Here is a 12,948-nt window from a genome sequence, read left to right as displayed (position 1 = left end):
CTTGATGTTACGAAGGTGAGCCAAGCTTGAACATGCACAGTTGTCATTTTAACTCAGCCAACTCGGGGAGAATTAGCACTTTTTTTAATGTTCGAGATCCAGATTTGAACAACTAATGGACATACACCCCTTTCTGTAATATTCCATCCATAATATTCCATTTTTTTTAATTGATTCATCACTGTGACAAGTAGGTGTGTTGTTTTAATTGAAGAAAATTAAAATCCAAATTTAACTAAACATGGTTTGTCACTGTAAAATGTAAAACAAAGCTGTAATCCCCTCTAAAGCTGTTCAGTTAGATTAGGTTTTCAAAGATGGCTGATGCTTGACCTTTGCTTGTTGCTGTGCATGTTTCTAAAAATGTCCCTCTGCCCTTCTGCTGCTCATCCTCTTTGTCTAAAAATTACATTTGCTTCATCCTGATCCTGAAAGGGTGTGATGTCCCTGTTGCTAGGATACATCATCCCGATGATTGTTTTTTTTTTCCCCTTTGAGGTGGCAGAGAGTGGAATCTTAGGAAGAAAAGAAAGCAAAAAAGTGTGATGGAGAGTATGTTCTGAGGAAAGAAGGGAGGGGCAGGCAATGAAATTGGAGGATGGTTGGAGGGGCGGGTTGACTAAAAAGAAACAGATGGAGGGTAAAAAAGGGAAAAATTCATAGAAAGAGAATAGCTGACAAGGGGAGCACCTCATCTTTCATTATGTAATATGCTCATGCTCTGCAGGCATTGTCGTGGCAACGGGCCGTCAGCCTGATGTTGTCGGCATGACTTGCTTTACATCAGTGGACAAGGAGCACTGTATTAACTGGAAAAATAGGCCAAGCTGGCTGTTACTTCTAGATAAGCCTCCTCCGACTCACAAACACGTGACTGTGTTTCATAAGATTTTTGGTTTCTCAATTAGAGAGCAGTCATTAATGTTTAACAACGCTGGTGTTAAATAGGAGCGGCCTTTGTCTGAAGCACAATTAAGGAATTTGTTGATAGTAGAAGTTATAAAGATGTGACAAAGGTTAACCAGAAAGAGGCAATAGTCTGTCTGGTTGGGGGTGAAACCCGGGATTTGCCTCGTGTCCTGAGCCTTGTGTTTACCTGCAGTGACATCAAAAAGGAGCTGCGAAAAAAGGGCTGTTAATATTTAAAGCAGCATCTTATAGCTGTCTTGGGAAATCAATAAATCCAGAAGCTTTATTATGGAGTCATAAATGTCTCATTATTAATTTACATTCACCAAAGTTTTCACAAGCCATAACTCCAAGTCGTGAGTTGTCTCATTCCCGGAACAAACTTTGCCCACCCACAAGTTCACAGCACTGATGCTAATGTCATGGCTGACAAGATTCTGAAACCTGCTTGAGTTGTTCAGTTGAAAGAAAAAAACAACCAGCTACCCGCAAGTGCCCACATCAACACGGCGGTGCGTTAAAAAGAAATATCACAATGTGTATGTTTTAAGGTGGTGTTTTGTGATGGTGACCGGGTGAAGATGACTGACAATGTGGTTGTTGTTGTGTAGCGGCCCGTTAATTCAATACAGGAACACTGCGCTGTAACTACATGGCGTGTGTCAGTCTGTCATTGATTCTCTGCATAACAATGATTTTGCAGAGGTCACATGAATATGCAGCAGATATTTCGCCAGAAAGCAGGTGCATTCGAAGACACCCACATTGTCTGGTCACCTTAGCACTTCCCTTCCATTATATTCAGTTGGAGTTATGATGCTGGGCACGGGAGCTCAAAATCACGTTCCTGTAGGGAAGATGTATACTTAAACTGCAAAGAAAATGTAAAAATAAATAAATAGATGAAAGTTGCAATGCTTTATTCCACTTTGCCTTTGTTTATTTATTTTGTGTGGTTAAAATTCAGCCCCAAAATATTAGTGTGACAACAGATGATGATGTCTTGTGCATATTCAAGCCAAAAATCAAATCCCAGGGTCATTTTGATCCTCTGTGGATGACAAACCCTCAAACATTTTATTTATATTTTCATCACAAATGATTGTGATTTAGCTTAGTCCAGTATTTCCGCCTTCTCAGTTGAAGAAACTTTTTTTTTTCTTTTTGTTAGACCTTGACAGAGTCCAGAATGCTGAAACAAATAGCAGAACCCCCCCCCGGGTGTGTTACGTCACCCGAAAGCCCCGTGGCCGGGCGGGCAGGCAGGCCCAGGCTCTGGTCGGCGGGGGGCTTAGGTGGGGTGAGGTAATGCGCAATGCTGGCGGTGCAGCGGGGTTGGAGAGGTTGCGCCGGCTGCTGGCTCAGCATTGTGTTTATCCCCCTGTGCAATCAACAGAGCATAAAAGAACTGCTGCAGCGAGCCGCTCTCATTCACTGCTGGATTAGTGGAGCATTTAGTGGTCTTTTTAGTATGATTTTCTTTTTTACCCTGCCCGTCCCTGTTAACACGGACATGGAAACACTATGGATCTAGTGAGCTAAAACCCCGGGCTGCGCGGTTCATACGAGCAGCTCTCTGCACGCCTTGCCTTCCCTTGTGTGCGCTGATATCTGGGTCACAGCTAAGACATGTACCATGTGTCCTTTTGAGCAGCTGTTGCTACAAAAGAAAAGAAAGAGTCTTTCTCTGACATTGTGAAATGTCACATGGATGTCACTGGATGAAAAACAGACCTATCTGTCATCTCAACACACTCCTTACTTGGCAACATTTTCCCCTATTTTACAGGTTCGCTGAGCTGCAGCTATTTTTAGAAAGAGGAATTGCTTGGGGAACCCCTATAAGTAGAGCTGCACACACAGTGTACATAGAGAATGCGTTGCTCCTTCGGGTGGGTCGATATGTTTTTCTTTTTTTAATACCTTTTTTTTTTATTAGAAACCAAAAATCTCATGAAAAGGATGTTCCTGTGAAAGGCCTGTGAATCTAAAGCGAAGCTGCAATTGACAGCCTGCATCTTGCTCCCATTCATTCATCTCAGATGATGTTCATCTCTTCGAGCTGTCGTTTCAGCCAGCATGAATCCACCCAGGAGTTTTTGCACCGACCTGTCGGCTCATAAAATTGACATTTAAAATAGCTGGTAATGATCCATGTTTGAAGTCATGCATGGAGTAAAAAAAATAATAAAAAAAAGGAAATAAACTTGAGTTGTTTTGGGCTATTTCCTGTTTTATTTTGAAAATTCTGGATTTGTGTGCATGACTCGATTTGGCAATTACTTTTTCCCACTTACTGATTTTATTCTCCTTCTTAAGTTATTTTCCTGTTTAGTGTGTGTGTGTTTGTGTATCTAATACACTTGACATTTAATGCTCCAAGTTTAAAACTTTGTTGAATGAAAAAAAGAACAGACAATTAGACAGTGAAAACGAGACAATATCTCACTGAATTAAATTGTCACAGATATCGCCGGAAAATCCATTTCTGCTCAAGCTGATCGACAGGTCGGGGATTTTAAACACTGTAAACTACACCGTTTGGCCCGGAGGCGGATATGTGTGTGAAATACAGTCAGCTCATAATCCCAACTAGTGAAAGCAGAGGACACATCTGGACAAACCACAGCCACTGGTTCTGAGCTGTCCGCTGGAAAACTGTTCAAACTGCCAGGTCTGCTTTGTTTTACACCAACAAGCTCCTCCTGCAGCGGGACAGAAGCCTCACACCCAGAGAGATATCCATGGGGTTGATCAGTAGGGCTGATGAGACGACATCCCAGATTTCTGTGGATGAAGGCCCAGCCAAGGTCTCTCTATCCACTAAGTGCAAAAGCACAAAGTGTAGCACCCATGTGTGTTCATTGCTGTTACTGTTGTTGTTTTTTTTTCAGAAGACATTGAACTATCCATTTCCAGCTTCCTTGCTTGAGTTCCAGGCTGGTTATTACTCCTTTATGAAGACTTCATGTTTTTAGACTTCCTTTTTATCCATTCAGCTGAAGCCATACTCCCAGCCTGCATTTCCTTTTGTCGATCTCTCATGTGCATGCAGAGCAAACAGAGCTCACCTTGCCAATATTCTTTATCATTTGCATTCATTTTCACAACAGACTTGCAAACAGCAACAACCTTTTCCGTTTTTTCTCCTTAACTAATAGATGCCCAACTACTTCTTTTCCCCTGGTCTCAGAGAAAAAAACAAAACAAATGTGCAGTTACTCCGCAGCAGAATGTTTAGGTGGATTCTCACAACCAAGGCCATTCGTCTGCCTTGATGACCTTTAACCTTTGCAGAATGAAGGTAGTCTGGAATCGCACCCCGGTACTTTCTCTCTACAATTCTCTCTTTCTCCGATACTTTGTTACTACAATGATGTGCCCAACACTACTACAATGTTGTGTAAAGAGGACTCAAGCTTTGTTTGGTGACCAAGGACATTTTGCAGGATCCTGAAGTAGTGAATCTCAACCTTACCTCCTTAACCCTCATATTATGTTAAGGGTCAATTTGACCCTTTGGGTCAATGGTTGAAATGGGTCAAATTGACCCTTAACATAATATGAGGGTTAACTTTTGACTGGTCAAAAAAAGGGGATGGGAGTCGGGGGTATTCTTCCAAATTTACAGTCTTGCTTTGTCTCTTTCTCCTTTTTGTCCATCTTGCTGGCAGTTTCAACTTGTCCTGGCAGAGCAGGCAGCTATATATAGTGGGGAAAAAAAAAAAAACAGAAACCTGATTCTCTTTATGTTTCAGTCGTTGCATCTTTTTGTTGGCTTGAATCATAGCACATTATTATTTTTTTTCCTCTTGCCCACATATTATTCATCGCTGGTTATCGTCTCTTAGTTTCCCATTACATTGTCTAGACTCTGTTAAAAAATAGCAGCTTGAGACCAAAAAAAAAGGTCAGCATCCTCCATTTCAGCATCATTCTGATACACGTACAGTTTTTCCTTTTTTTCCCCACTACAGCAGGCGCTTTTGTCGTGTTGTCATATGATCGGGACATTTATCTAACTTTAACATGCCTGTTCCCTGTCATCCACTTCTTAGCGTGTCCTTTCCCACTCCTCCACCCACCCTTGAGTTGTTGTTGCTCCCCTCTTGTACTCCTTAGTGTAGTCCAGACGCCTGACGGCTAACAGCTCTATCTGTGTGCACTGTCACCGAGAGCGATGGCTGAAACAACAGGGGAGGCGGCGCTGGTGGGAGGGAGGGAAGGGAAGGGAAGGAGGGCGGCGGTGGTAAGCAGTCAAAGGAGCCCGGGCGATGACTCAGAGATTTTGAAGCGCTGTCTCCTCTGGTTTCCAGCCTGCTTGTCTGAGGGGCAACAATCTGCTGACTTGTCACTGCCTCATCAGACACCTCTGCTGGTCTCTGCAAGTTCTGGTTCTGGGGTTCTGCTCAGTTCTGACCCCGAGACGCACGGCAAGGATGCTGCTGGAAGCTCCCGTTGTCGAGGAATGCAATGTTTACATGTTTATCCCGCATATGAGATTTACAGCAAAGGAAAAGCGTGTCTCTTGTTTTCTCAGATCGCAGTTTACGCAACAATGTCTATGGCATCGCATCAGTGTTTAATGACACAACCTGCCTGCAGGAATCAAGAATCTAGCCATTGTGATTCATGCACGTTGTTTGTGCAAGACGGTGCAAATGTAACCTGGCAACAAGAAGAATCTGCAGAGGTCAAGTTTCTTTTCACTCCCACAGCCACGCTGCTGAACCAGATCCTGAATCTGCCTTTGTGTCATCCGTCTGGACGTGATGTTGTCTTGCAAATCTAGACAAAATGGAGAAATGGAAGTTTGATCACAGAGGATAGATATATTCGGTGGGGCTTTAAGAACAAACAACGAGTAGTCCGCCTCGATTTTCTCCTCGAGCTACATCTTACTCTGATTGGTTGGAAGTCTGTGATCAGGTGATTGGTCCGCCGCTGGCACTCCTGGGAAATCTAACACGCCATGAGGGTTAATAGAGGAATATGTGAAGAGACTGAACTAATTCACCCAGATGATTTGGTCAGATGATACCAGCATTTAACTTTATACTTCAGAACCAAGGTTCAAGACAAACCTGACAAAAAAATTAAAGCCCCCACAATTTTTTTTTTCAAGCGAACATACAGGACTGTCTCAGAAAATTAGAATATTGTGATAAAGTTCTTTATCTTCTGTAATGCAATTAAAAAAACAAAAATTACTTTTTCATAATATTCAAATGTTTGGAATTTTTGAGTTTTCTTAAGATGTAAGCCATAATCAGCAATATTAAAAAAATAAAAGGCTTGCAATATTTCAGTTGATTTGTAATGAATCCAGAATGTATGACATTTTTGTTTTCGTAATTGCATTACAGAAGATAATGAACTTTATCACAATATTCTAATTTTCTGAGACATTACTGCACACAAAGGTCAAACAGGTAATTATAAAAGGGCCCGAGAACCAAGGGATTCATGATCACACCCTAAAAAACAAGCTCCTCAGACTCTCCTGGATGTGGTGACGTCACGTGGCTTGTTGTCAAGGCACGCGGTCAGTTACCCTCCATATCTTGGTAACTTGTTTCAGATCCCTGGCTTTTAAAAATTGTTAATACCAAACGAGTATGACAGCTGCTTATATCTTTTGGCTTCCGTCAAAGTCAGCTTTACTGTCAATTTCTCGGCATGTACTGGACTTACAGTGAAATTGAAAAGACGTTTTTCACAACCCATCGTGAAAGGGATGCAACTTCCTGGGTCACATGACTCGGCTGTAATTGTATTTATTGGATCCAACTGTGATTCAAAGTGATGGAAATATGACACTTAGCTGGACCTGCTAGTTTTGAGAGTGCAAACAAGGTGGTATCTGTAAGCGTCTCATAAACCGTCTCTCCTTTTCGCACGTTTGTCGTCATTCTACTGACAGATTAATTTACTTGTCGGATCTCTTAATATGTAAGAATTCTGATTCCTGCCGTCTGCCGCAACCTTAGCTCTGGGCTTAAAGACGGGTTTGCGCACTTGAGTATCTAATTTGTGAGATCGACTTTCTTATCAAAGTGTCATTCAAAAATGAGTCATAATATTATTCAACATAAAAAAAAAATCAAACCATCACCACTAAAGCCTTTTATGCGAGTGATGTATTCTCAATGCCCGAGCACCTTAAAAGATTGTAATTAAGTCAGTGCTTTGAAAATGCAGATGTAGATTTTGACCTAAGGCCGTTTTACAAAATCTGTTTTTTCAAGGGTTCTCCTGAGACTTTTTTTTCAGCGTGCGAAAAAACTCAGATTCACTGTTGTAGAATGGACTACGCCCCCTCTCCCGGACCCGTTCTTACCTTTCTCGCCCACCTGACAACCTGCAAAAAATGATTATCGTGTGATTCCCAACGGCATTATCCTCTTGAGCCCTCCGCCCGGCCTGCTGCTGCTCTCTGGATCTGAAACATTTGTTTAAAGGCCAGCGCTGGCAGAGAGCATGAAGGCAAGAGTTATTTAGACTTTTATTCTACAAGGTGTTGGGAAGCACCAGAGAGTGAGGGTTTAAGGTCATCTCCCTTTTGCGGTGACGTAAGCCAGGTGAACAGTCGGCAGGTAGATCGAGCGTTATTATTCTGATGCATCTGCAACCTGTCTGGTTGCGGGTGTGCTAGTAGCTTTTTGGTCTTTGTAAGCAACTTTAATTCAAATGAATACACGATAAAGGAAATTTGTCAACGTATCATTTAAATCAAATGGGATTCTGCCAGTCAAGTAAATATTAGCCAAAAAAATCAACTGACGGTGGAGATGATGAGTGACAATGAATATAGAATTATCTATTATTATTACTCAATCTGTATACATATACAGATTTACAGTTTATTGTACATTTTTCTCATCAAATTATAGATGTTGAATATTCAGATGTTTATGCTACATATTTTTTCCTACAATTTGACCTCTGGGACAAATCAAGTGTTTCTGATGTGTTTCAATGCTACCTTAAAATTTACATTCTATTCGTTAAAATGATTGTATAATCTAGTATATTAGGTATCATATTTAATTTTTTGCTAGACAACATGATTATATAATCTAGTATATTAGGTATCATATATAATTTTTCACTAGACAACATGATTATATAATCCAGTAAATTAGGTATCATATTTGATTTTTCGATAGACAATCATGCAAATGAAGCTTAACCTTCCATCTAGACATTCTGATATTCCTCATTTTAGGTCACTCGGGTTCTGGGGATTTCATTATTTAACGTTTGAATTATGATTAAATTCAACACATTAGTCATATCGTTGTCTATAGTAGCTTTCTATTACAAGTAAATAATATGTTACCTATTTTAGAATCAGCCTAAAAGTACAGTGACTTGAATGATTTTCGTGAAACAACTGACACGTTGCCTGCAGGAATCCCTTGAGTTTTGATACTTCCAAACGCAGTTTGTTGGGTGAAAAGAAGCGCTTCTGTATTGTCAGCTTTTCTGCTCAAAAATGTGCCATTGTCTTCCTTACAGGATTGAAGTATTTGAGCGTCTCCGTGCAGAGTGATGTACCTTCACAGGCTGTTCGGTACAGTCATTTATCAAAGTGTGAATTTTGTCTCCCCTGATTGAATATCAGTCATGTACAGTGAAGGTAGTTTCAAAGCATTTTCACAGTATTTGGTTCACGTTACAGCATGCGCGCATGGGATATTGAGGGAGACTTCAATATATTGTATTGTTGAATTGTTTAGCACCTATTTAGCTTATTGGTCAATTATATGATCAACATTTGCGTTCCCTTCCAGTTTACATGAGGAAGACTATCGAAGAAAAGGATAGCACTCAGTACTTCGATTCAGATCTGTTTTGGCGATGTAACGGTCTCCGAATCCGTCTTCCCATCTCCTTTGTCAGGTTATTTCTTTCTTTCTTAGGGAATCGCACTCTGCTGGTGTGAGGAGCAGACATGTGCGCTGCAAGGGTGAGAAGAAAGAGCTTCTAAAAACAGTCTGTAAAGTAACACCCCGGTGGCAGCGACACAAAGGCAGTCGTAATCACAGAAACCGGTTGTGCGTTCACTAATGTGTGTATTTATAGCCACGATAAATCATTGATGATGCATCTTATTGGCCAAACCGTCGGTCTGATAACAGAATATCAGCGTTTGTGCCAAAATACCCCGGATGACGACAGAACCTCCTATTTTTTAAACATCATCCACCGACAAACAGATGTGATGTAAGTTATAAAATGTCTCGTCATTTCCGAAACGGTGAGGAGTAAGAATCGATCGGAGGATGACTCAGTGTCTGTGAAGGAGGACAGAGAAAAAGGCCGGGAGTGTGGCGATATCATGATCACAGATGCGACGTTAATGGCGATTGAATTTTTTCGCCTCAGTTTGACAGCTGATGATGGAAAGCAGAAGGAAATATGGTGAGACAGAGATACCAGGCTACATTAAAATGCAGGAAATTGCCCCTCCCTTTTAGAAAGAAGTGATTAACGGAAAGGTCAGGATACTCTGTCATAAACGCCTTACAAAATCTGTCTCTGCACTGGATGGCGGCCGCCAGCTCTCTGCTTATACTCCGGTGGAAATATGCTGCTGGCTTCAGAGTTTAATTCTGTTTTGGCGACTTTATTGAGAGTAAAAATAGTTGGATTTATTCTGAATAAATGCCAGGGTTTGGAATGGGAAATTTTCTATATTTATTTTTTAGAAACTTAACTTACCTCGTGTTAAAAAAGGCCTTCAATGAATCCAGATTTTGTGGCCTCATCTCTCGGAATGTCATAGTTTTTGCGATTATTATTAGAACTTCAGTTGCATTTTTTTTTTTTTTACTGATAAACTGAATAGATAATTAGAGCATTGTGATTATATTTCACAAGAATGTGATTGTAATTCACAGTATTCTTTTTTTTTTTAAAAAGAATACTGTGAGAATAAATTCTTAATATTGTCAGTGACGTTGTAGTGGGTTTCACTTGGAATGCTACATCAGATAGCTGGTATTCAAGTACATCACGCATTTTTATTAAAAAGAAAATGCACAGTTCATAGACAATTTGTTTTTGAACTAGCAAACCTATGAGACATAGTTTATCAACTGGTATCGCTTTGAAATAAGAGAGACGTAATTTCTATTTTATTGTTGCACTAAGGTATTGTATCACATTATCATTAATTTCACTTTAATATGAGTTTGAATTCAGATTAATCCCCCGATTATAATCTGGAATAGTGAATTAACATATTTTGACACCAAATTTTAATGAATGACCCAATGAAAAATTGAAGCGTTGTCAATGGTGGTTCCAGAATGCACAGGTCATTTATTCTGCTTTACTCTAAGCTAAAGTCAGAGCTATGATAGTTGTGTTTGAAAGCAAGTGCTCCACATCATTTGTACAGTTCCCTCTGTCCCACAGTCAGCATATACGCTGAGTTCAGTGGGAAGGCCGTCTGCAGTGTGAGTGTGTTCTACGGGCCGGCAGCGCCCGCCATTAACCGCTGACAATGACCTCGCCGGACCCAAGCCAGCTGATCCAGCGCTTTTCATTGAACCTCAGGATTATAAGCCACTTGTCTCTCGTCTTCATAGAGGACCATTCGGCTCACGCGCTCACATTCACGACATAAATGGAAAAGTCTACCAATGTTGCATGCTCAGTTAATTCCAGTTGTGCAGCACTTGCGCTGTTGGGGAAAAAGTTTAACCCTGCAGTCCTCTAACTTTTTTTTTTCCTCTCTCTGCTCTTACCTCATTCATTTCTCTTTGTTTCTTTGAATGGCTGCTTAAGCTCCGCTATCTAGTCCGCTAACGGCAGATAGCTTTTTCCCTCCGGCGGTGATGTGAGAGCTCACCACGAACTCCAGAGCGCCTCTTTCACACACTGTTAACTGAAAAAGCGTGATGTATTTGTTTTCTTTCCTGAAGTTAAATTATTCTGATCTTCCGAAAACGTTGAAGAACTTGCAATTGGGGATCATTTAGATGTGACACAGTTTGAATGCAATTTAGCCATCTTGGACTTTTACACCACATTACCAAATTTTACCTGATACCTACTGTGTTGACATCGGGATCGCTGCAGTTCGCCAAGTTCTTGCATTTCTTCCGATCTTTATTGGCCAGATGATCTTGCAATATCGGATGCATCCAGGTGAAGAAAAGCCAAGCTGCTGTTGAGACAGTCTAAGAGCTTATGAATGGATTCATGTGCCTGGGAAGCTGCTTATAGAGCCTTGGAACTCCTCCATTCACGGATGGATTCATGAGTGTTTCAGTAAATAGGCCATGGCATACAAGCGGGCCAATGGCAGCAGCCAGCCAATGAATAATGCATGGGGGTGAATACAAAAATGACTTCAAGGAAGCTTCGCTGAATTTCTGCTTTTGGAAAACTTCAGAGGCCGACCTGACGATTTTTACAAGAGCTAAAATATGTCATTCGTTGGTTGTGGCTCCAGAGTAAAATGGCCTCTCAGCTTCATTTTTTTTTTTTTCCCCCTTTAACGCTCTTTATTTGCACTGACGTGTCAGTGGGTGTTGAGGACCGACAACAGTCTGGAGACTGAACCTTTTCTTTTAATGCACACTAGTTCTGCAATAAATCCATTTTGCACAATCCATTTATTTTTATATCCTAATATCCTGTTGTGTAATGTTTTCATCATGTTCTGCTCCTCATGTCCTGTAGGCGGTGTTCACACCGCAGCTGCAAATATTGAAACTATTTTTTTTTTTTTCTCCTCGTGGGACAATCAACGTGCCTCTAATCGCGCCACAGCTGGTCTCATATGGAATAACGTCTCTTCACGCACCAACTTCAGCCATTTGATATAGTGACTTTTGAAAAAGCTTTTTAATGTCTTGGTCCATGTCACCGCAGATTAATGTCATCCGGGTTGAGACGGGTGATGCTGGGTTCCTCGCTGCCCAGCAGTGCGGTGACACATCACGGTGGCAGTGGTGAATAGGATTACAGAGCAGCTTGACGGTACAAATCAGAGCTCTGGAAGACAGGCTTTTTCATTTCACTGTAGAGCTATTTTTAAACACTTTCAAATGTTCCTACAGTGAGACCTTTTTTTTTTTTAGCGGTAATGGAAATGCAATAATCTTGTAGTGATGAAAGCGACAGTTTTTTGGTCCTCTGACTTCGTCTCACAGAGTATCACCAATATTTGTCATATTTGTTTTACTGTCTCTGAGCTGGTTATTTTGGCTCAACCCGTCGAATTTGAGCTAACTAGGACAAATTCCAGCTGCATAGCGGCGTCCTACGGCGGCCTGCAGTTTCTCCTGCTGAGATACGGGAGCTGTTTTAGTTTTAAAAATCCTCTCCTTGTCTTGAGATGTGAGTCTGTGAGTCTTGGAAGACAGATTCATCCCCCTATTACTTTTTAAGGTTTCTTCCTTTCTTTTTCATTTTCATTTTTTTCATTTTTTCTGCAGTTTTTTCCTTAAGAAAGGGTCCAAGAAAAATGTAGCTTTTTAGAACTGTTTGTGATTTTTTTCGCTAAGCGGGAAAAATAGCAAAATGGATTTATTGAGTTGTGTAGACACATTTAGTGTAACCACCAGCTCTCCAGACTTCTTCAAGTCTGGAAATTGCTAATTCATTCCCTATACTACATATCCTATTTCCAAGTTAATAATTTTTATTTTAAAGTAGCAAAGAAACCCTGAAATCAAAATTGGTGATTTTTACAAATAATGTCCGCTGACACAAATTGCAGCATTTTCAACATGAATACACTCCCCATGAATGCATGCATACGTGTGTGCGTGCATTTACACTTAAAAGGATACTGACACTCCCATCCAGTTTAACTGTTGTTGGCTAGTGTGTGTGTGTGTGTGTGTGTGTGTGTGTGTGTGTGTGTGTGTGCGTGTGTGCATGTGCGTGTGTGTGTGCTCATCTAGCTTGAGATCCTGATCATGCCCATTTCTGATGCGTCATCATAATTTAGTCTCCTGAGTGAATTGCCACACTCTGACTTGGCAAAGAGAGCAGGAGAGCGACCCGGGCTGTGTA

This window comes from Fistularia commersonii, chromosome 5, assembly GCF_037954325.1.
Source record: "Fistularia commersonii isolate RoL2024-O1a breed Wild chromosome 5, RoL_Fcom_v1.0, whole genome shotgun sequence".
NCBI lineage: Eukaryota > Metazoa > Chordata > Actinopteri > Syngnathiformes > Fistulariidae > Fistularia > Fistularia commersonii.
Note: the sequence above shows the minus strand (reverse complement) of the source record.